This window comes from Triturus cristatus, chromosome 4_2, assembly GCF_964204655.1.
Source record: "Triturus cristatus chromosome 4_2, aTriCri1.1, whole genome shotgun sequence".
NCBI lineage: Eukaryota > Metazoa > Chordata > Amphibia > Caudata > Salamandridae > Triturus > Triturus cristatus.
In genome coordinates, this window is record NC_140586.1 from 247911886 (window position 1) to 247935293 (window position 23408).

The window sequence follows — 23408 nt, forward strand, 5'->3', positions numbered from 1 at the left end:
AGTTCGGCACCGTAAAGTGCCGAGCTGACAGCTTTAGCAGCATAAATCACAAGGGCGGGAGCAATGGGCCTGCTCTGCGAAGAGCGATGTTCCTTCCCAATTGCTCCCGTAACCCGCTTGTGATTCAAGAGCATTTTGTCAATATGGGGTCTCCAACTTAGTCTGTCTGAAATTCTGATTCCGAGATAATCAAAAGTATTAACAAGCTCCAAGGGGACTTCATCCAATTTGAATTTAACATCTCAAGGCGTTGTTGTCTTGTGATGATTTGGATTTTTTATTGTACCCTCCATGGAACATTTGGAATTTCCAATGTTTTAATCAGATCTAAACACGATGACTACATAGTAACTAATATTTTCTTAGAGGACATTGCTAGTTTACCATTTTTCTAGGATACCATCTAGATTGTATGGAAAACCTCAACTTTTTCAACAGTTTTTGCTTCAGGGTCAGAGCTAGCTAGAAGTCAAATATACAACCAAGATCTGGTTTAGTGGGTATTGGGATAACGTGCATGTGCTACATTAAGCCAACCTTAAAGCCCTGGTTGAACTTACATTATAATAAAGTTCTTCTCCAAGACAGAGATATCATCTTTCCTCCGCCTCAATAAAGCCCTGTGTGTTCCCTGTAATCAATAGTCCCTTCTGGGCAATAGCCCCTTCCTTTCTCGATTATTTTGTAGGCAATATAAATAGATGATACATGCACTCATCCACCAAGGATCTCTGTGAAGTCTGGAAATTCTCAGAAATGCACAAAGGGGCCAGGTTTGCATGTGGTGGGCTGCAGCACTCTGAAACTCCCATTTCCCATTGTGTACACCAAAATAAATCATCTGATTTACAGAAGGCTTATGAATATGTACCTGTTCAAGTTGTAACTCTGATGTCTGATCTCTGATGTCTAATGCGCAGGTACATGCGCTCCTGGCTGGAGCCGGTGCCCGGGGGTCCTCTCCTTCCCCGGGCTCCCCTTGGCCAGGCACTACGGCATCAAGCCGAGCCGCTGCAAGGCGCCTGCCACGGGGACTGCACCACCTTTGACAGCCACGCGCTCTCGCTGTCCGACTACGGGACCTCTCCGGCTGACAAGCAGGTCAGCGAGCGGGCTTTCCCAGAGACCGCTGCGGAGAGCGAGGCCAGCGGGGACAAGCCCCCCACCGACCCCAACAACCCGTCCGCCAACTGGCTGCAGTCGAGGTCGACGCGGAAAAAACACTGCCCTTACATCAAGCACCAGACGCTGAAGTTGGAGAAAGAGTTTTTGTTCAACATGTACCTGACTCGGGATCGCAGTTACGAGGTGGCCCGGCTGCTCAACCTGACCGAGAGGCAGGTGAAGATATGGTTTCAGAACCGCCGGATGAAGATAAACAAAGACCAGCCCAAGGACAAGTGACGGAGCGGAAACGCGTCAACCACCAGGTCTCAATGTTTCAGACCAATTCGTATCATTGTGTACACGTAGCGCGCCACAACTCGGGTTACCGGGGCCGGCCACTAGGTCCTGTAATAGTTTCCTTTTATACAAGGAAAGCACTAGGCCATATGGAAGCTGGATGCGAGATGGCTCATACAAACCTATCAATCAATCAATCAAGACATTTGTAGAGCATGCTACTCACCCGTAAGGGTCTCAAGGCGCTAAGGGGGTGGGGGGAGCAGCTACTGATCGAACAGCCAGGTCTTGAGGAGCTCCTGAAGGTCAGCAGGTCCTGGGTCTGCTGTAGGTGGGCGGGGTGTTCCACATCTTGGCGGCAAGGTGGGAGAAAGATCTGCTGCCGGTGGTCGTTCGGCGGATGTGTGGGATGGTGGCGAGGGCGAAGTCGGCAGAGCGAAGCTGGCGGTTCAGGGTGTAGAAAGATAGTCAATCATTAAGGTATGCTGGTCCGGCGTTGTGGAGTGCTTTGTGGGTGAGGAGCTTGAAGGTATCCTCTTGTTGACCGGGAGCCAGTGCAGCTCTCTCAGGTGGGTGGTGATGTGGCTGTGGTGAGGGGGTCCGAGGATGAGGCGTGCGGAGGCATTTTGTATGCGTTGGAGTCTCTTCTGGAGTGTGGCCGTGGTTCCTTCCTGAGTAGAGGGTGTTGCCGTAGTCCAGCCTGCTGCTGACGAGTGCTTGGGTGACCGTCCTTCTGGTTTCGGTGGGGATCCATCTGTAGATCTTTCGGAGCATGCGGAGGGTGTTGAAGCCGGAGGAGGAGACAGCGTTAACTTGCCAGGTCATAGAAAGCGTGGAGCACAGGTTGAAACCCAGGTTGCATGCGTGGTTGATGGGTGTCGGGCGGCTCCCAGCGTGGCTGACCACCAGGAGTCATCCCATGCAGAGGGGGTGGATCCGAGGATGAGGACCTCTGTCTTGTAAGAGTTCAGCTTCAGCAGCTGGTCTTCATCCAGTCTGCGACGACCTTCATTCCCTCGTGGAGGTTGGATTTTGCGGTGGCCGGGTCCTACCTGTTCTCACCCATAGGAAAAAAACGACCTTTTCAGAATGCACACAACTACGTTCGGACTGTATGGTTTAGTTTATATATATGAATATATATATAAATAGATGTATATATGTAGCTCTGTTTATTTGCTAATTGTTGGCAGCGAGGTCTGCTGTAAAATACTTGAATGCAATGTGTTATGTTGTGGTAAACATGTCTGTGACTTGTCGTATGTGCTCCGGTGCTCTGCATGTTTCTGATTGTGAAAGCCGAATATGGATTTAAACTCAGGTTGTTAAATATAAAAACAAGTTGCATAGAGTATATCTCGGTAGAGTGCTAAGAATGCGCTCCGTAGACAAATGTAGTCTGGCGCAAACTTGCGCATGGGTGCAAAGTACCAGACCTCGCTCATTTACCCCACCTTCCAACCCCCTCCGGCTCACCCATCATGACATTGAACCCGTAAATCTTGCCACCGACTGTGGAGACTTAACATTTTGGCCGATGTCCGGTGGAGCTACCTTGATAGCTATAGTGGAGCTAGGCTGTGGACTTCTCCTCGGCCGTCACCTACCCAGCAGGACATTGGACAGACTTTCTCTTCGTCTCTCGGTTGTATCTCCCGCCTCGTTTCCCTTTTAAACTACTCTCCTTACCCTTCTACACGCCACCAACCAACAGATATAACTCGTAATTGATGTATCATTTGTAACACTGTGTAACTTGTAACTAATGTAACTTCGTCATGTAAAGCGCTCTGATACCTCCGGGTCTAGCCAACGCTATATAAAACAAACAAAAAAACAAAAAAAAATGTAATTGAAAAGTAGAGTAAGATGATTTGTGCTGGACTCAGCAGAACACTGTAAAGCGTTGCTGGTGTATACATGCTCGATAAATTAATAAAATATATAACGGGGCTAGGACTAGTGGGTGGCTCTATATGGGAGTGGAAAGCCTTGTCAATGACACTACCAGAGTGCAATGAGACCAAAGGTAAGAGGTTTCTTAACCATGAATGGGAGGTGGGTGGCTAAAACATGGAAGAACCTCGAGGGATTCTGACCTGGAGATGGACTATAATAATGTGGACTGGCAGGAAATGATCACATGGGGAAAGTGCACAGTGAAGGGCTCTAGTCAAGAATGGCAAGGATCTGTGTGGAAATGGTGGGAATAGCGGGGATGTTATATTTTTCCTTCTTCAGTGCTATATTCATAATTAGTCATAGAAGTTACCTACTTTCGGCCTTTCTATTAAAATGACGAAATTCTCTCACCAGCACTTGGATGATTACTTCATCCCTGGGGTTGTCCTCTGCAGCAATTGCTGGTGTTCGACAGGCTCTCAATGAGGGATTCTACACTGGTATTACCGGCCGGGCGAAGCTGCTAGGTGGAGTTGCGTGCATTGCTGCCACCTCTGGGGGACTCTAATCCCCACCATCCCTTGCCTGACGAGCGACGATCAACCCTCTAAAAAGTACGCTACAGCCCCACTGCCTGGGAGATTTTTACATTGATGTGATTGGCTGGGAGAAGCTGCTGGATGAGCCACGTGCATTACTGCTGCCGCTGGGGGATGCCAATTCCCATCATCCCATGCCTGCCAAGTGATGAACTGTGCTTTAAAAAGTGTGCCACAGCCCTGCTGCCTGTGGGCCTTTTACACTGGTGAGAGTGGCCTGGAGAAGCTGCTGGAGGAGCCTTGTGCATTGCTGCCGCCACCGGGGGACTCCAATCCCCATCATCCCCTGCCTCCCAAACGATGAACTGCACTTTCAAAAACATGCCACAGCCCACCTGCCTGGGGGCTATTTACACTGGTGAAAGTGGCCTGGAGAAGCTGCATGCATTGCTGCCGCTTCTGGGGGACTCCAGTCCCCACCATCCCTTGCCTGACAAGCAATGAACTGCCTGGGGGCTATTTACACTGGTGAGAGTGGCCTGGAGATGCTGCTGGGGAATCTGCACGCATTGCTGCCGCTTCTGGGGGACTCCAGTCCCCATCATCCCTTGCCTGACAAGCAATGAACTGCCTCTTGGGGCACAGTTGGTCTCTTGCACTCTGCTGAATCCTTTTCCAATACGGTAAAAATAAAGCTGACAGTGGGGAACCCCTCTTTGAGCCCTCCTGCACAGCATACGGCTATTGACCGTATGATGGAAAGAGCTATGGGGTGGTAAATGCTGAAAGTGAGCTCTCAGAGAGGAGATTATCACTAAGCCTAGGCACAGCCCCCCCCAGAATTAAAGAAGGATAGCTCACAAATTACTATCTTCAGTCCCCACCTTAAGCAAGACTCTGTGCCTATCCTTACACTGAAAGCCTCTGTAAGCGATTCTAACAATATGGTCCAAAATCAAATTGCAGAGTCTCCTGATAAGTTGCACTCAAGTCCAAGCCCTACAATGAATAAAAAGTGTTAAGGCCTCAACTAGAGTAGAATTCTAAACTGGAGCCAGAGAGTACATAAACTAACATGAAAGAGTCCCCTCTTAGAAATGCGGGGGGCAATAAAGAGACATCGCTACCTCACCGCAAATTATGGGAGCGGGTATGGAACCTTGTTCTATCAATCAGGACATTATGGATCTTTTTTTTTCTAAAGTACATAGAGCTACTTGGAGTCTTTATAAAACAGGAACTTGCCTCTCTTTATGCACGCACAGAAGCTATGGATTCTTAACTTATGCCCTAAAGTCTGTAATCAAGGGGTAAGAAACTTGACTATCACAGATTCACCTCTGGTAAATGCAAACTCAGAGAATCTGGCGCAACAGAGAGAGGGGCTGCATACAACTGGGGTTCCTAAAAGTGTGGCTGAAAAAACTAATGCTCCCCGTGTACTCCTGCTATCTAATGTATCGTTAGCTTCAACTAGTAGATCAGCAAATGATAACCCAGAGCCGCAATGATGGATCATGGTCAAGATCAAGATCATGATCAAGATCAAGATCATGGTCAGGATCAAGCTTTGAAAACCATTACTATGAGAGAGCCATTGAATGCTATTGAACACCCCCTCATAGGCTATCCAAAATTACCCCCAGAATGTACCCCTTATATAATCATACTGAAAGATGTTCCTATGTTATCTACTGAAAGCAGTGAGGATTACATGGCACTGAAAAATAAATCATTACATTTGGTAAGAATGAATTCTGTTTGGAGGGAAGACCTGACACAAGCAGTGGTGTGCATGTGAGAAGGACTGCGTGGTTGGGAGCTCACCCAAAGGAGACACTAGGGAATGGTATTATAATACATTTTTGGAGCCCTAGAATTGTAGAAATATTGTATCACCGTTTCGCCCAGATGACATCTTGCATTAGTAGAATAAGCCCTCACGTTAGGGTATTTTTAAAGACCTGATAGGTGCTTTAGATGAGCGACCCCAGTGCTATGTCCCTCTGAAAATCTTACCCATCAGCCATGGGAAAGTCAATATGACATGTATCAGACCCAGACTCATAATTATCAGTATCCTGTTACTGCATCGAAAAGATGTGCCCCTTTGACCCTCTGACAGGAGGAGATCAAAGAGATGGGCTTCTGTGATCAGGATCCGGAGCCACAGGACCCCAAATGTTATATAAGAGGCAGGCTGGAGGATACTAATAATATCTATGATTACTTAGTAATCAAATCCTGGAATGTTGTGGGTGTGAAATGTAAACTGGGGGAGCCTGACTGGCTAAATATAAGAAAGTCTGCCCATGTGATTTGCCTACAGGAAGCTTGGTTTAGGGAAGATTTTCATATGGATGGTCATGTCTCCATACTCATCCCAGCTTCACCCTCAGTTAGTGGGCGAGCAAAAGGAGACCTGGTGATTCTCATTTCTATTCTATACCACATCATTAGCAAAAAAAACATGGAATAAATCTCCATCCTATTAGCTGGGACACCTGCTAATTGATCAGAAGTATGAGGTCATTTTAATTAACTTCTACAACAATCTATTCAACAGCACACATAACATGATTATTATGGAATTGGGAAAGGAAATTGAGCTATTCACAAAGAAAACAGGTATTGATGTTATGTATCTTTGGGTTGGAGATCTTAACATGAGTAGATGTCAATGCCCCACTAGGGCAGTATGTAGCTACTCAGACTGCTATGGGAAAGAACAATCCCATTTCCCTCATGACTCATATGGTGACTTAATAAACGAGGTCCTATACAAAATAGACTTGGAATTGTTAGAACAGAATGTTGGGGAAGATGGACCCATGTTGCTCATATTTCACAGAAATGGCCACCCTTTCATTATCGATAATATCTCAGTAAAAGGTCTGAATCTGAATAAATAATTTAAAATAGCATTCTCAGCGCTCAGTGACCATCTAAACTCACATTAAATGTTACCTGTGATAAATTGAAGGGACTAGGCCGAGCACCTCCAATTGGAATTGGGGGTAGAAACAGTGTTAGCCTATAATAGGCAGGTATAAACATGACAAAATTAGTAGAAACAATAGTTAAGGAGAACTGGGAAGCTTTTGGTATATGACTTGAATGGGGGTCAAACTATAAAATGTTGCTGGAGGCATTTTATACTAATAGTAGCAGCAATTGCTGATGACTTGAAAATCCAGGCAAAGGAACCAGATAAAAACAAGAAAGGATCATGGGTGGTTTAACTCTCACTGTACCAGAGCGAACCAGATCTTAAGAAAACTTAATCACTACAGGCAATGCCAAGAAATAGGAAAAAGGTTAAAGAGCTAAGAAGGAATTACAAGTCAGTGTTATCTACAAGGAAAAAGGAACTCCGGGACCAGGCACGGGCAAATTTGGAACGCACAGCAGATACTGGTGATTGTATCTTGTTCTGGAAAATCATAAATTCCCCTGTCCTTACAGATAACCTCATGCCAACCACAGAGGTTTCAGCTGTACCGATAGCCTGGACTACACATTTTGGAGGGATTTCTAACAAAAAAAACTTAGACATTGGTATAACGCAGGATCCCCCGATGTAGCTGGCTTTTTGAACCCCTGAAACCAATAAGTATAGAAGTAAGTGTAGCTCTAAAAAGTAGTGCCTTAGAAAATCCCCGGGACAAGATAGGGTCCCAGTCAATGCATTCAAATCTCACAAACTACTATGTGTGCCGATCAATCAACCAATCAATCAATCAGGGTTTTATAAAGTGCGCAACTCACCCATGAGGGTCTCAAGTCGCTGGGGGAGGGGGGGGGGGCAGTTGCAGCTCCAGTTCAGTCGAAGAGCCAGGTCTTGGTTCTTCTGGAAGGGGTGCAGGTTGGGGGAGCGTCTGATGTTAATAGGGAGCTCGTTCCAGGCCTTTGCTGCGACGTAGGTGAAGGCTCTTCCGCCTGCTCTGTTTCTGCGGATACATGGGGTTTCTGCAAGGGCGAGGTCGAGGGGCAGAGGTTCCTTTTGGGCACGTGGAAGGAGACTCTCTCGTTGAGGTATTTGGGTCCGATGTTGTGGAAGGATTTGTAGGTGTGGGTGAGTAGTTTGAAGGTTACTCCATTCTCGACGGGAAGCCAATGGAGGTCTCGTAGGTGTTGGGTCATGTGTTTGTGCCATGGGGCTCCGAGGACGAGTCTAGCTGTGGTGTTCTGGATGGTTTAGAGCTTGTGTAGGAGAGTTTTGTTGAATCCGGGGTAGAGGACATTGCCATAGTCTAGTCTGCTAGTTATGAGTGTGTGGGTGATGGTCTTTCTGCATTCGGGGGGATCCATTTGAAAGTCTTGCGGAGGATGCTGAGGCATTTGAAGCTGGTGGATTTGACGGAGTTGATCTGGCGGGTCATGGTGAGGGAGGAGTCAAGGATGATGCAGAGGTTCCGTGCGTGGTCTGATGGGGTAGGTGGTTCCCCGAGGGCGGCAGACCACCAGGTGTTGTCCCAAGCCATGGTGGAGGGTCCCAGGACGAGGACCTGAGTCTTCTTTGAGTTGAGCTTCAGGCAGCTGTTGTTCATCCAGGCTGCGACGTCCTTCATTCCTTCCGTTAAGCAGCATCCGGTATCTTCGGGGTTCTTCGTGAGGGCAAAAATGAGCTGGGTGTCATCGGCGTATGATACTATGCGAAGCCTATGCTGTCTGACGATGGAGGCGAGAGGGGCCATGTAGATGTTGAAGAGCGTGGGGCTGAGATAGGATCCTTGGGGTACTCTGCAGTTGATCGTTGTGGGTTCAGAGAGGAAGGGTGGGAGTCTGATCCTCTGGGTTCTGTCGGAGAGAAAGGATTGGATCCACTTGAGGTCGGTTCCTAGTATCCCGTCGTCGTGGAGTCTGGCTGCGAGAGTGTGATGTGATACGGTGTCGAAGGCTGCGGAGAGGTCTAGTAGAATGAGGGTCGCAGTGTGGCCCTGGTCGAGTAGCATGCAGATGTTGTCGGTGGCGGTTGTTGCGGAATCCGGACTGGTAGGGGTCTAGGATGGCATTTTATTCAATGAAGGCAGTCAGCTGGGCGTTTATGAATCTCTCATTCACTTTGGCCACGAAAGGGAGAAGAGAGATGGGTCGGTACTTTTTCAGGTCCGTCGGGCTTCTTGAGGAGGAGCTCGACTTCTGCCCGCTTCCAGTTGTCGGGGAAAATGCCGGATTCGAAAGAGGTGTTTATGGTTTGGCATAGTTCGGGTGCTATGGCAACGGTGGCTCTGTGGTAGATTTGCGGTGGATAGGGGTTCGTGGGGTTCCTTAATGGGTGTTCTTCATGTTTGTGGCGGTGTCTTCGGTGGTAGCCTGTTTCCAGGAGGTGATGGTGGGCTGGTTGTCGGTGGTGGAGAGGAGGGTGGTACCTCGTTACTAGTTGCTAAAGATGTCATAGAGGGCCTTGATTGTAAGGTGGAAGTAGGAGCTGAGTGCTTGTTGGAGAGGTCCTGGGATGGTGTGAGGTCTGTGGCTTCGCTGGGGGGTTTGGTGAGCTGCTGTATAACGTTGAAGAGTTCTTTAGCGTTAGTTGGGTTGGTGTGGATTTTGTTTTTGATGAAGGTTTGCTTGGTAGCTCTTATGTGCTGGTGGTATTCGTTCAGGTCGTTCCTATAGTTGTTCTGGTCTTCGGTGGTTTTCCTGTTCCGCCAGATTTTCTCAAGACGTCTGCAGGTTGGTAGTGAACCAGGCGGTCTTTTGGGGGAATTGTTTGCTGGGATGATGGAGGGGCGCACACTTGTCTGTGCAGTTGGAGATGCAGCAGTGAAGTTCTTTGGCTGTGGAGTTGCCGTTGGTTGTGGCAGAGAGGGGGGCGTGGAGGAGGGCGGTGTTGAGGTGTTCCTCTGTGATCTTGCTCCAGTTCCTTCGAAGCGGGCATGGGGGTTGGTTTTGGTGCGGTGGTGGTGTTGAAGGTGAAGTGTACGCAGTGGTGGTCTGTCCAGAGGGGCTGTGTGGTGTGGCTGAAGTGGATGATTGTCCCTCCTGTGAAGATGGGGTCGAGGGTGTGTCCGTCTCTATAGGTGGGGGTGGTGACGAGCTGCTTCAGTCCGAGGTTGGCGAGGTTGTCAAGGAGGGGGGTGGGGTCAGGGTCGCTGCGGTTGTCAAGGTGGAAGTTCAGGTCTTTGATGAGGATGTAGTCCATTGAGGTGATGGCATGGGGTGCAATGAGGTCGGCAATGATGGTTGCGGAAAGGGCATGAGGTACAGGGGGTCTGTAAGCAAGGGTGCCGCACAATGTGGTGCTGGAGCTGGTCTGGATCTGGAAGTGGAGGTGAAGGTGTTGGAGAGAGGGTCGCTCGTGCTGGATGCGGAAAGTCGGAGGGAGCTCTTATGTATGATGGCGAGCCCTCCTCCTGGGGGGTGGGGGCGGTCCTTTCTCTGGATCTTGTATCTGTCGGGGATGGCGGTGGCGATGTCGAGGGGGGAGGTGGTGTTGGTCCAGGATTCTGTGAAGAAAGTGAGGTTGGGGGAGAGTGTGTCGAGCAGGTCTCAGATCCTATGGCGTGTCTTTGTAGGAAGTACACGTTGAGGAGGATGCACTTCAGTGCTTGGGTGGTGCTGACGTCCGGCGAGGGTTAGGCGGTTGTGGGGGCACTGTAGATGGTGAGTATTGTAGGCAGTGTCGACAGGAGAACTGGCCGTGGGTGGTGATCAGTGTAGATCTTTGGCAGTCATTGTTTCTCCCGGGGTTGAGAGTGTGGAGAACAGCAGAGTTGTAGCGGTGGGGACTTCTAGATCCAGGGTTCCTGGCGCTGGCCGCGGTTGGGTCATGGACGGGCGCAGACGGGCTTACCTTAGGCGCGCCTTCGGCGTGCCAGCAGAGTGCCCGCTGCGCACGTCCATTAAGTAGGGGAGGGGGGAGGGACCCACATCTGTAATGCGGCAGTAAAAAATCACTTCCCAAAATCCTGGAGTGATAGAATTACCATACTCATATTTAAAAAGAGGGACATGGATGATGCTAAATGTTATCGTCCATTATCCCTATTAGATTCCTCTGTGAAAATTATGGTAAAGCTGGTACTAGGTAGGCTAGAATCCTGGGCTCAGAAAAACTATATACTGACAGACTCACAATATGGGTTAAGAAAATAAATTGGCAATGTGGAGCAGGGCATGAACTTGCACCTAATAATTAGTAAATTTACAATGGCATTTGACCAAGTGAATGGCAGACATTACCCAATAGTGGGCACTCCAGTAGATATTATATGCCGCTTCTCACAGCTGTATGAATATTTAACTGCCTGCAGATGATATGGAAAGAATGGGGAGTGCACAGACAAATTCCGGATAACATGAAGAATTAGGCAGGGATGGGTCCTCGCACCATTTTTATTTTCACTATACATTAATGGGGTGGATGACCTCTTACAGAGAGTAAAAGCAGATGCGCTTAGAGTGGGCACCCATGTTACCCCTATTTTACTATACACAGATGATGCGGTGTTGCTGTCTAGGATGGCAAATGGCCTCCAGCTATTTCTAAATAATTGTGTAACTTTCATGGAGGGTAGAGACCTAAAACTTAATTGAACCAAAACATACACTGTGGTCTGTGGCAGAGGAAGAAGGGGGAGAAAGACAATTTGATGTGAGCCAAAATCTAGAACAAGTAAAGACTTTTATATATCTGGGCATATTGTTCTCACAGAGGATATTGGGTACCATAACTCAAAACTGTCAACTTAAAATTAATCAGGGTTACAGATCCAGTTTTTAGATTTGCCAATAAATTAGGCAGTTAACCCATAAGAGAACTTTTGAAATTGTCTAAAAGCAAATTTATCCCGCTTGCCCTATACGGGGCCATGGTTTGGGGCAAGACAAATTGTAATTTGATCCAGATACAGGAGAACATCTTCCTACGTAGGGTTTTGGCAGTCCCAAGTTCGACCTCTGTCTACATTATCCATAAAGAACTTGATATCATGCACATAGAAGATTCCATCAATCTTAGCACTTTGACTAAATTACATAGTATTTGGAGTAAACCAGGCACTAAGTTTACTAGAGCTATCATAAAGGATTGCCTGGAACTTGACCATTATGAAAAAATACTATGAATTCAGTATGTGAATGGTCTACTGCAGGAATTAGAGGAAAGCTTTAGCATCTTGAACCCAACTAGTATTATGCAATTGAGTAAAAAGGAATTGAGAACTGTTTTTGTGGGGAAAAGGGAGGCACACAAAGAGTCTCAGGAAAGATTTAAGTCCACAGTGGAGAGATATTGCTTGGGCTCAATTCAACAGGGGATACAAGCTTCCCTCATAAATGTGAATAACACTCAGGATAGATTTTTGCTAATTTGACTCTGCTTAAAGAGTTGCTCCACCATCTAGTTGTATTCCCTAAATCAGAGTTGTGGCCAGTGAATTTACCAAGGTGCCCATTCGATAGAAAGGCCAGACAAACAGCAATCCATTCATGCTGTTTTGCAAGTTCAATAATGATATTAGATCATCTATATTGTGTCCCCCATTTTTAAAAGAAGGCCTTATTTACTATCATAAGGCCTTCAAATATTTACAAAATCTGTCAGATCCTTATACATGTTGCACTTTTCTGACGTATATAAAGAAGGCTATACAAAGGCATAAAGCATTGACCCCTTTAGAAAGACCGTGTTATGAAGAAAGCTATAATATCGATTGGATTGTTTAGTCTCCGTGTTCGAATTGCATTATTGATGGTATCTTATAGTGTAAATCATGTATTGTATGTTCCAAACCTCGAAATGTTCATGTGTATGTGGTTTTATGACCCTCTGCTTTATTTCAGACATTTGTCGAATGATTTTAACCTAATATGTCCTTTGATAAGGAGTTTTCAACCATGTGAAAGGAAACTTTTTAAACTTATGCATTTTTAACTGTATCTACACCGCTAAATGTGCACTATGATTTTGCACTGTAATTTTGCACTGAAACATTTTGGTTTTTAAATTGTTCTGTGTTGATAAAACATAATTTTTATTTGTCCTTTCTTGCTTTTATAGATTTTTGTACAAATTCGAATAAAGATTTTATGTGGCTGTGGTTTAGTTGTTAATCTCACATTTTTAGCATGTGGCAAGAACCTATGCTACTCCTTCCATGCTAATTCAATCAATATCACAAGGCTAAAATCAGTGTTGATAGATTTGGGTAGTTATGGTCTTGGAGGAGTGGATTTTATATACATCATAATTTAGGCAATCTATATTCTAATCCACGTTTTAATGTGCTGTTGAAAACATATATTGAAGCTGCACTTCCAAGCATAGTTATTAGTTTCTCAGTATATTCGCATTTAACAAAATGTAATTTCTTAAGTTATCTTGAATAAGAGTAGGCCTCAAATGATTTTCCATTATAAATTAAATGTTCCTTGCATTATTCTTTCATGCTTTGCTTTTCATTCTAGGAGTAAGATAACATGTGCTACTTAGAAGAGTAGTTTGTTGTTTGTCTTTAGTAAAGCTTAGACTTGGTAATTTAATTGGGAAAATTCTGATTCCAACATTGAGTGCGGAAGAAAAGAAGCCTCCTGTACTTGGCCATCCTGCCTGAAGATAAATGCAAGGTCATGCAGCTGTGTGCTCCTTTGCACGATGAGGGGAAACCCAGGAGTTGACCTACTCCAAGAAGAATCTGTATTTTGATTGGTCCTTGTGCCTTAGGAACTGGTGTGAAGGAGTTTTGGGAAGCAATTAAATGTTTAATTATATGTCCTTAGAGTAGTATCTAGTCAGAACCTTTCCTAACTTTGCCCAATGCAGATCTCTCTTATCTTTGAGACCTTATATTTTCTGTTTATGAGTTAGACTCTCAAACACATATGAACTTTCCTTGCTTTTATTGAACCTTTATTTGGTTCAGCTTTGAATCTCCACCTCTTGACACCTTCTGCTAAGATGTTCCCATGCTAATTCAGGTACTTTATCATTAGGGAAGTTCCTTTAAGGAACATAAATAGTTTCTGTTTTAATTTTTTGCCTTGGCAATTGATTCAGGTCTGCATTACTCACTTGAATTTTGCATGGATCGATTAACTTTACAGAATTTTGAAGAATATCTAACTCATGATTAACTGATTGAATAACGTTGTATCTTGACTAACCTGCTAATAAACCTTCAGAGTTTGGAATTATTATTATCTGTCATCCTTGTGAAACCAAATGGATTTCAATGTATTTGAAATTATTACCTCAACCATGTGCATCCACACTTTTCTTTGCATGCTTGCCATTTTTCACTTCCTAACATCGACTCAATTAACCTGTGTTGTTTTCATATCTCATGGTCAGGGATGTACCTTTTTAGTCACCTTTGCTTTAATGGTATTCCCTATTTTTTATACTGTAAATCTAAGCATGACCTCCCACACTCTTGCAGATGTTTTCGCCCCCCTTCCAAGTGCTTACATATTGCCTGTGTCCTGCCTCAGCATCACTCCCTGACCTGAAAACGGCTGAGAGCAGTCACACACCTTTTTTTGTTTTTGGTTTGTCAGACATTCAAACGTCAATTACATCATTGTGCCCTGTCACAGGGCCAGCAGTATATTTATCTCAGTTGCTCCTCCTTAGTAGTGTCTAGGAAATGTATCCAATCATATTTTTGATCAATGGATCTTTCTTTTTATTTCTGTTTCTCAATATATCAATGTGTAATTAGCACCAACATGTGGGCAGTGCTTATTGTGCCTTCCCTGGTATGATATAAAAAGTCTCTCTTCGTTGTGTGGGAATATCTTCCTCAGAGATCGATTTAAATGTCGGCGGAAAGCATACTCCAAGGCAATCGTGAGGGAGTACACTTGCAACCAAAATTATGGTCTGCCAGCCGACTTTATAAGTGGACGTACATAGTTCAACCACAGTGATTGAATTCTACTCTGCCTCTTCTTTGGCCAAACATTTCCAATGGCCTGATAGATTAAGGGTCATTGTAGAATTGGATATATGTCCATCTGCCCACATAAGATGGGCGGACTTAAAACAGTTTTTTGCTGCCCGTCCCCTCCAGCCAAACCCTGGCAGTAAAAAACAAAAAATCCTCCCCTCACCATGGGGAGATTACTCCCATAATGTGTTTTTTTGATTTTCAAACACATAATCCCAAAAACTTTGTAGCCTTTACCATACAGCTCTGTCATGTTTGGATGAGCTGTAGGGTAAAGTTCCAATGCATTCATAGGAACCACCTTGATGGTGGTTCCTGTGAATGCTAGAAATGGCTGTCGGCCTGACAGACATTTCTAAATTTGACCGTCAGGACCACCGCCAGGGTGACAGAGTTTTTTACGCCATTGATCTGGCAGAGGTAACATAATGGGGCACTAGTTTGACCATAATTATAGCATATCTTGTGGTACTCTTTTATGATCTAAGATTCTTGTCCTCGTCTTTCATGTATTCATTCAAATTTAATGTAAGATGAACTGGCATACAGCTACTACATTTCATGTGTCCTTGTTTGCCACAGTGTTGTAAGGCCTAATACTCTCAGCAGTATTTTTATATGTTTGCAGACACTGCAAGCCAGATTTATCATAGTATCACCTAATGCAGCTCGGCAGCCAAAAATGTTACACTGCTCTGTGGTGTGTGTCAGGAAAAGAGCAGGAGAGCACCATATCTACAGAGATACAGCACTCTTCTCTTTTCTCCTTAGCGCCAGTGCAGAATTTTGCTGCTGCGCACCACACACACACCTTTGCGCTATTGTGCAAGGGTGTCTGCATGAGTCTAGCAAATGCTTTGTACTGGAAGGGTTCCCATCCTGTACAAAATACAATGCCTACACAACTTAAAAAAATTCATACAAATGTTGACAGTGAAACCCTTATGCTGGCTCGCACCTAACCTAATGTCCCCAATGTATCACCTTTAGAACAAGGGGAAATGTACCCCAAATTGTGTGCACTTAAACCAAGCACCCACTGTCAAGGTGCGGTCCTACTGGACCCAACATATTCCACAGAGAGAGCAATTGGTGCACCAACACATTAATATATTAACAATTATACAATCTGTATCCCAAATTTGTTTTTCAAGTCGTCTTTTATTGATCAGGGGTATCAAAAAAACATATAAGGTACACCAGCCAACGCGTTTTGTCCAAAGAGATAGACTTCTTCAGGGCAAAAGCGATAACGTACAAAGCGATGGGCCAATATAACTGTGGACAGAATGGATGACTGGAGCTCGGACAACCAAATCACCTTGATGATAATTTATATGGTTGCTGGGTGGATATAATGTATCCTTAGGAGATACTACAGCCTTAATCCAGATGTAGATAACACAATTCAAAAAGGTCGATGAATCAGTCAGATCCCATGATAAACACTGCTCAGCGCAATGTGAGACGCCAATGCTGAGTATAGGGTATGGTCTATAGCCTTCTGAAATATAAAAGCCCAAAATTGTGGGTAGACCAGCAATAAGTAGAACACCACATGGGAAATCAGCAAGAAGTATTCATATCAAATATGTCAAAATGTTCAGCACCATATTAAGCACCGACATCCAGAGTGGTCCGATCCCCGTTTGATCGTGAGAGAAATGTTTCTACTCCGTATTTGTGCTGTACCGTGCAGCATAAATGCAAAACTCAAATAAGAAAGGAGAAACAAAAACATTTTCCCTTTTAATGCCTACTTTCAAATGGAGTTACATTTTGATGTAAAACCCTGTCTCAGATTTTTGATAGATAGATAGTGTTTTGTGCCAAAAAGCATGGGCCGTTTTATGAGAATGCCCAAGCAATGCCCACTTGGATCTAAGTAACGCAAAGTAGCACTTCACAGTACTTTGTGTTACTTTTAGGCATATTAGTTTGATCATACATTTTATAAAATACATTTTGTGCTGGTTCGCGTTTTGTGACTCAAACACAGAGCAAAACGCTGGTAAATCTGGCCCTACATGAGCCACACAGAAATTGTCCTTTCATAGTTGCCATGTCCCATAAAGTAGTTTAACTTTGATGGCCCCTCATGCTATGGCCTCTTTTACAGTAGCTTCTTCTTCTTAGGGGCTCCAGGGCACAGTCCCCCTCTCTCCTGTGAGGCCACACACCCTGCAGCTTGCCTCTCCGAGTAGACAATGAGCATTTTTCAATTTAGCAGTGTTCATGAACACATGTGTCTTCATGAACACTGCAAATGCTCAGGCCAGCCTCTTTGGCCTCTCTTCAGGTTCCTGATAACAAGAGCATGAGTAGGGGGCTGAGAGGGCTGAGGCACAATCCACCTACAGAGTGTTGTTAAAACACAACATTCTGTATGTAGGTGGATGTCTGGATTGGGCATGTTGGAGCAGCGTGGTTCAACTACAGTCCTGTAACACAGGCACAGTCCATTTTATTTAGCAGACATACTGCACGTGTGTCAGGCAGCACAGTATATCTTCTAAAATATGGCTGTCAGGGTGCACATCAGCGCATCCCTAAGACCAATAAGAAGAAACACAGAGCAGCAGGGGCAGGATCCCTAGCTCTGTCCCAGCTTCTTATAGGTTTGTTCTTCCAGTCCTATCAGGAACCTGAGAGAGTGATTGAGGTGGGTCTTTCCCTTTCCAAATCTGCCCTCGTTTCTCTGGATGACTCTTTGTTGGGAATCATGTTGGTCTGGTTCCAATGTCCAGCACCAGATTCCTTCTCTGCTGCAAAGAAAGCAAGGTAAGTAAAAAATATATTGTTTTTGTTCGTGTATGTATGTATGTGCTTGTTAGAGATTGACAGTGGGTAAGAACCTGAGTTTGAGAGTGTGTATCAATAAGTGAAAGTGAGTAAAAGGGAGTGAGTGAAGTAACTAGAGTCAATGAGTGTGAAAGAGTGATTGTGTGTAAGTGTGTTTGTAAGTGAGATAGAGAACCAGTGAGAATGAGTATGTTTATGTGTGAGTAACAGTGAGTGGGAGTATGTATGCATGAGAATGAGTAAGTGAGAGAATTCAGGCACCCTTTTGCATGGTGCAGGGAAAAAAGTTACAGACACCTTCCTGCACAAAGGCAATCCTTTGAGGCATTTTGCAGAACGCAGCACATGTAAAAAGAGGAAATAATGAAGAGAAATAAAGATATGTCTCCTTGTTTTGCCTCTATAGGGAAGGTGATTTGGGCTACCTTGCATTACTCTGCATTTACACACAGGGTGGCTTTATGTGGCTTAGTAAATCTCACTTAAGTCCTTGGGTTGCCTTGCGTCGCTTTGGGTGACGCAAGGACAACACAAGGGCTTAGTAAATCTGCCACTTAGTGTGAGAGCGAGTGAAAATGAATGAGGCAAATTTTGAAAAAAATGCTGTGAACTCCTGGCATGTTTTATGCCCACCACTATCAAAGTTCACCATTCGCCACTGCTCTTTTCAGTGCAAACAGAGGTGTCTTTAATCTCAGAGGTCCTATCTTAAGAATACACCACAGTTTACTCATTATTTTCTTAACATCATTTGATAGAGTTGAAAAAGTGGTACCACACTTCTCTCCTTTTTTATTGAACTTCTGTGGATAATTCCATATTGGTAATCCTTGTGTGAACTCTCATGCTTGACTAATATATGCTTTTACAGTTGAACAATTTCTCCTGGTACTTAGGAATTGACCCTCTTTTAGGTTATCAGTTTATGATTTAGGGTGACAAGGTGCACAATTTAAAAGGGTATTCTTATTGGTAGGCTTGGAATAAATGTGTGTGTGGTGTTCTAATTAAGTCTTAAAAAATTACATTTTTCTTTACTCTTCACCATTCCAAAGTGAAGGTGTTGGTCTTTTTCATAAAATAAGCGATGGAATTCTTCAGCTTGTGATTCTGTTTCTTCCTATATCAACAGAATTTCATCTATATAGTGATGCCACATTTTCATGCTTGAAGCAGAAAGACTGTTCTTGTTAAATAGTTCTCTTTACAAATAATGTATGTAGAAATTTTATATACTGGGTTCACAGGAAAACCGCATGGTAGTACCTCCTATCTAAATCTGACTGAAAATATGTTTTCTGAGTACTAGTTTTCCTCACTGTATGATGAACTTTATCGGAGTATGATAGAAAGAGGTTTTTTTAGTAGCTGCTCGTTAACTATTATGGTAGCTTCCTGTGAAGAACTAATTTATTAACTAATGATTCCACTTCAAATGTAAGCGTTATTTCTGTTGTCTGATCAACTTGTAAGTTCTTTGGGCCATATGTAGGAAGCCATTTACTATTACCGATTCGGTAAATACCGAATCGGTAATAGGGGAAGCATAATCATGGGTGGCAGGGTGTCACATTGACACCCTGTTGCACCCCTGATTCGTGCATGTGTGCACATGTGGCGCACATACATGCCCTAAGGGCATGTATGTCTGCCACATGGCACTTTTAAAGCAGCCAAATTTAGCTTTTTGAAAGGTATTCGTTATTTAACATCAACCTGTAGTTGGTGTTAAATACCGAATCCTTACTACTGAAATTCACTCACTTGAGTGCTCCCTACATATGATTTAAGGATTCGGTAATTTACCGAATCTGTATTTTACCGATTCGGTATTTTACCGATCCCTTACCGATTCGGTAAATTACCGAATCCTTAAATCATGCCTCCTACATCTCAAATGCCTAAATACAGGTCGGTAATGGGATATTTACCGAATTTCGGCCGTTACCGACCGGTATTTAGCTACCTACATGAGGCCCTTTATGAGGTGTATTGTTTCTTATATATCCTTCAAATAAGGTGACATACCACCCACTGATGGTTCGAAGATCATTCCAATGCCAGAATCTCTAGGTCTTGAAATTGTTGGAATCTTATTCTGATGTATTTTTGGAAGTGTATAAAAATATGGCATCTTAGTGTCTTTGTGAACAGGATTTTTTTTTTCTTTTTAGAGATCGAGGACATATGTAAGACTTCTTCAACAGTCTCTTTTTCTTTACATTTTTTTTGTTGGATCCTCCTGGAGTTACCTATAGTTGTTTGTGTTTGCATGCAATCTCTTCCACTCACTTATATATTTCTCATGGGCTTGTATAACTACAGCACCTCCCTTATCTGCTTCTTTTATAATGATATTTTCATCATTAGCTAGATCTGTATGGGCTATTCTTTCTATCGTCTTTCTTTTTCTTAGGTAAGGAAAAATCTGATTGGTATCTTATTCCTTGCTGGGACACAGATGCTTGTGCCTGCGCTCTACAAATATTTGTAAATGCAACAGAAGCCGCGCATTTAAGCACATAGAACTCATGCATACATATATATCACTCAGTGACGCTCACCTCTATGTAGTTATAGTTAGGCCAAAGTTTACATATGAACACCGTTTTATGTTTCACTAATAAATGTAATGGTGTTTGCTGAATCAGCGTGTAATATTCTCCACAAAAAAAAAGTCAATTTCAGCTCCTTTCTGAAACGTTTCATGCTGAACAGTCAAGTTTGAGGTGTCATTAATCATTCATTTCCAATGGTAATACTCATTGAAAACTTTGCTCTCCAACATGGAAAAAATGGCTAAATGGAACACAAAATTTGATAAAAAGTTGGAACTTTTCTCAGATACCTTGCTTTTTTAGATTAAGTGGTAAATCGTTCAGCCGTTTTTGAAACATTTGAATTTACCGAGGTGCATGGGATGGTCATGTACAGGTTAAAAAGTTAGGAATAGCTAGATGTACAGATCCAACTTTTTATCCACTTTAGCCTGACAAATGATCTCTCCCCTGAGAAATTTGTTATCATCAGGTTCGGACAACTTTTGAAATATAGCCTTAACACTAGGAAGTAAAGATTGTACTATGTCCTTTGTATGTGATGTACATGTTTTCGTAATTAAAATATGTTTTCCAGATAATTCTTCTTTATATACAGTTGAAGGTTCTTTATTTCCCCATAAATGTCTCATCTGTATCTTCAGTATTATTCTGTATTAGAAGTTTTGCATTTTTGCCAAGATCTTCAACTGATTGTTAGAAAGTAAATAAACATTCAATTTTTGCATGAAACATTTTCATATACTTTTGTTTGCTTTGTAAATTAATTTCTCAGGAATCCATGATGGGTATGAATAATTTCAGTGTACATTTATCTATGGAGAAAAGTTAATCAATGATGTCAGATGCATTTCTGTAATTTATTTGTTCTTGTCAATTACTTCTCTTATTTATTTTATTTATTTATGGTTTGTAACGCGCTAGAATCGACTCTGAACAGAGTATCTCTGCGCACAGAAAAGAGAAATAAAAAGAAGGAACATAAAAGAAAGAGAAGCCAGCAGCAACAGATCAGCATACAGATCAATTAATTAAAATAAAAATGTTTTGAGTTTTTTCCTAAAATTAAGATGTTCTGGGCATTTCCTGAGCTCAAGAGGAAGTTTATTCCACAAAGTTGGTCCGACAACCGACAGGGCTTTACCACCTTGTCTGACCTTCTTTGTGGTTGGTATTTTCAATAAAAGTTGGCTACTTGACCTAAGTGAACGTGTGGGATTGTATGGGATACATTTATCCTTCCAATGGGAAGGTCCACATCCATGGAGATTCTTATGGATCAGACAACAAGTCTTAAAATGTATTCTCTTGCGGACTGAAAGCCAGTGTAATTTATCCATATCCAGGAGGGGCTTTGATGGCGTTCCTGGAGGGGCGTTCAGCACAATCCTTGCTGCAGTGTTTTGTATCACCTGGAGTTTTGCTAGGACACTCTCATTGGCTGATAGTAAAAGTCCATTGCAGTAATCCAGGCGATTCAACACTAGTGCCTGTACCAGGGTCTTTCTGACGGAGTCCGGTAGAATTGGGAAGACTTTTCGTAGGAGTCCAATAACATGGAAACATTGGCCAACCACCCAGTTGCCATGTTGTTTGAAAGTGAGCTCTCGATCGAGACGAACCCCTAGGTTTTTTACTACCTGTTTAGGTTCTGGCACTTGGCCAAGCTCACATGGCCACCAGTCCGATGTCCACAACGTTCTTACCTCCCCAAAAAGCACAACTTCGGTCTTATTTACATTGCATTGGAGATTGTTCGATGTCATCCAATTTGCCACAGCCTTCATGCCTTTAGAAAAGGCCGTCTTCACTTCATGTGTGAGCTTTTTAAAAGGGAATAAGAGCTGGGTATCATCCGCGTAGGAGACGGGGATGAACCCAAAGTCTCTCAGAATTCTGGCCGGGGGTGCCACATAGATGTTAAAAAGAGTCGGGCTCAGACAAGAGCCCTGTGGCACCCCCTTCGTGATACAAGTCTCAGTCGACCGAAATGAGCCCATGTTGACAGCTTGAGTACGGTTAGATAAAAAACTCTTTAACCAAGCTAGTGCTGTGCTCTCAATGCCAATCATAGTCAGGCGTTCGATTAAGATTTTGTGGGATATCGTATCGAACGCTGCCGATAGATCTAATAGTACCAGGATAACACAAAAAACCTCTGTCCTGGTACATATGAAGATCATCTGTCACCGATAACAGGGCAGATTCGGTACTATGGTTTGGTATAAAGCCAAACTGAGAGCTGTCTAGCCTACCAGTCTGTTCAATATAGTTTGATACATGTTTATTGACGTGTTTTTCTATAAGTTTCCCCAAAAAGGGAAGTAGGGAGATAGGCCTAAGATTAGACATATCAGTCCAGGGAATGGAGGGGTTTTTCCTAATAGGCCTTACTAAAGCTTTCTTCCATTCCCTAGGAACTTGACCCTCCATCAATGAGAGATTCACGATAGACATTGAATCTGTGGGCTAAGAGTCTTACCTACTATCGGAACAATTCTGGCCGGGATGATGTCTGAGGGGCTCCCACTCTTAGTCTGGCCTAAATAGCATTCAGTCTCTACCAGGGAGATAGAGGGAAAAGAGTCCAAGGCCATTGATCCTGATTCTTTTCCTTCTTCCCAGAGGGAGGATATATCTCCTTTATAATATACATTTGGCAATGTCTCTGACCGTTTTTTCAATTTAATTACAATTATCTTTGGTTTCTTTTAAGAAATGATATAATGACGAGTCTACTTTTTCACATGTACCTTTTTAGATTTGAGTATCTTGTAAAATTTTGAAACATCTATGAAACTGCTTCAAAATACAATTCCACTGTATAAGGGTAAACATGAAATCAAACTTCCTCATTTTATCCAGAGTAAAACCAGACTCACTCTGGCAGTACCATTTCAATTTTTTTCACCCTGCTTTTTAATTTTACCATAATTAATAGAATCACAATTGTTCACAATTAACTGCAGTAGATGATTCTGATCTTGTATCGGAAAGATGTTTTAGTACAGCAGATTTAGAAAGCAAATATAATTGCAAAATTGCCTACCGTTTTGTGGAAGCAGACACAAATCTTTATATGTGCTACATAACTGCAGGAACCCCACTTTATCTACAAAGCAATCAACTGCTGCTTGGCCTGCAAGATTTAGTAAATGCCCTGCACAGGAAATATGCATGACATATTTATTTGTTTCCTACTTTCTTGGCTGCATATCTTCAGATTTTCCAGGCAGGTTGCAACATAATTATAGACCTGACTACTCCATTTCCTAAACTCAACTTTGCGTTCATGTACAAAATAATCAAGA

General features: G+C 43.4%; 1 pseudogene across 1 annotated transcript; it reads left to right on the forward strand.

Moving 5' to 3' along the window:
- Positions 1 to 144: 144 nt before the first annotated feature.
- LOC146833566 (homeobox protein Hox-A9 pseudogene) lies at positions 145 to 12883 on the forward strand (annotated as a pseudogene). The gene has a single exon (XR_014960598.1). The product of XR_014960598.1 is annotated as a homeobox protein Hox-A9 pseudogene (transcript).
- The last annotated feature ends 10525 nt before the right edge of the window (positions 12884 to 23408 follow it).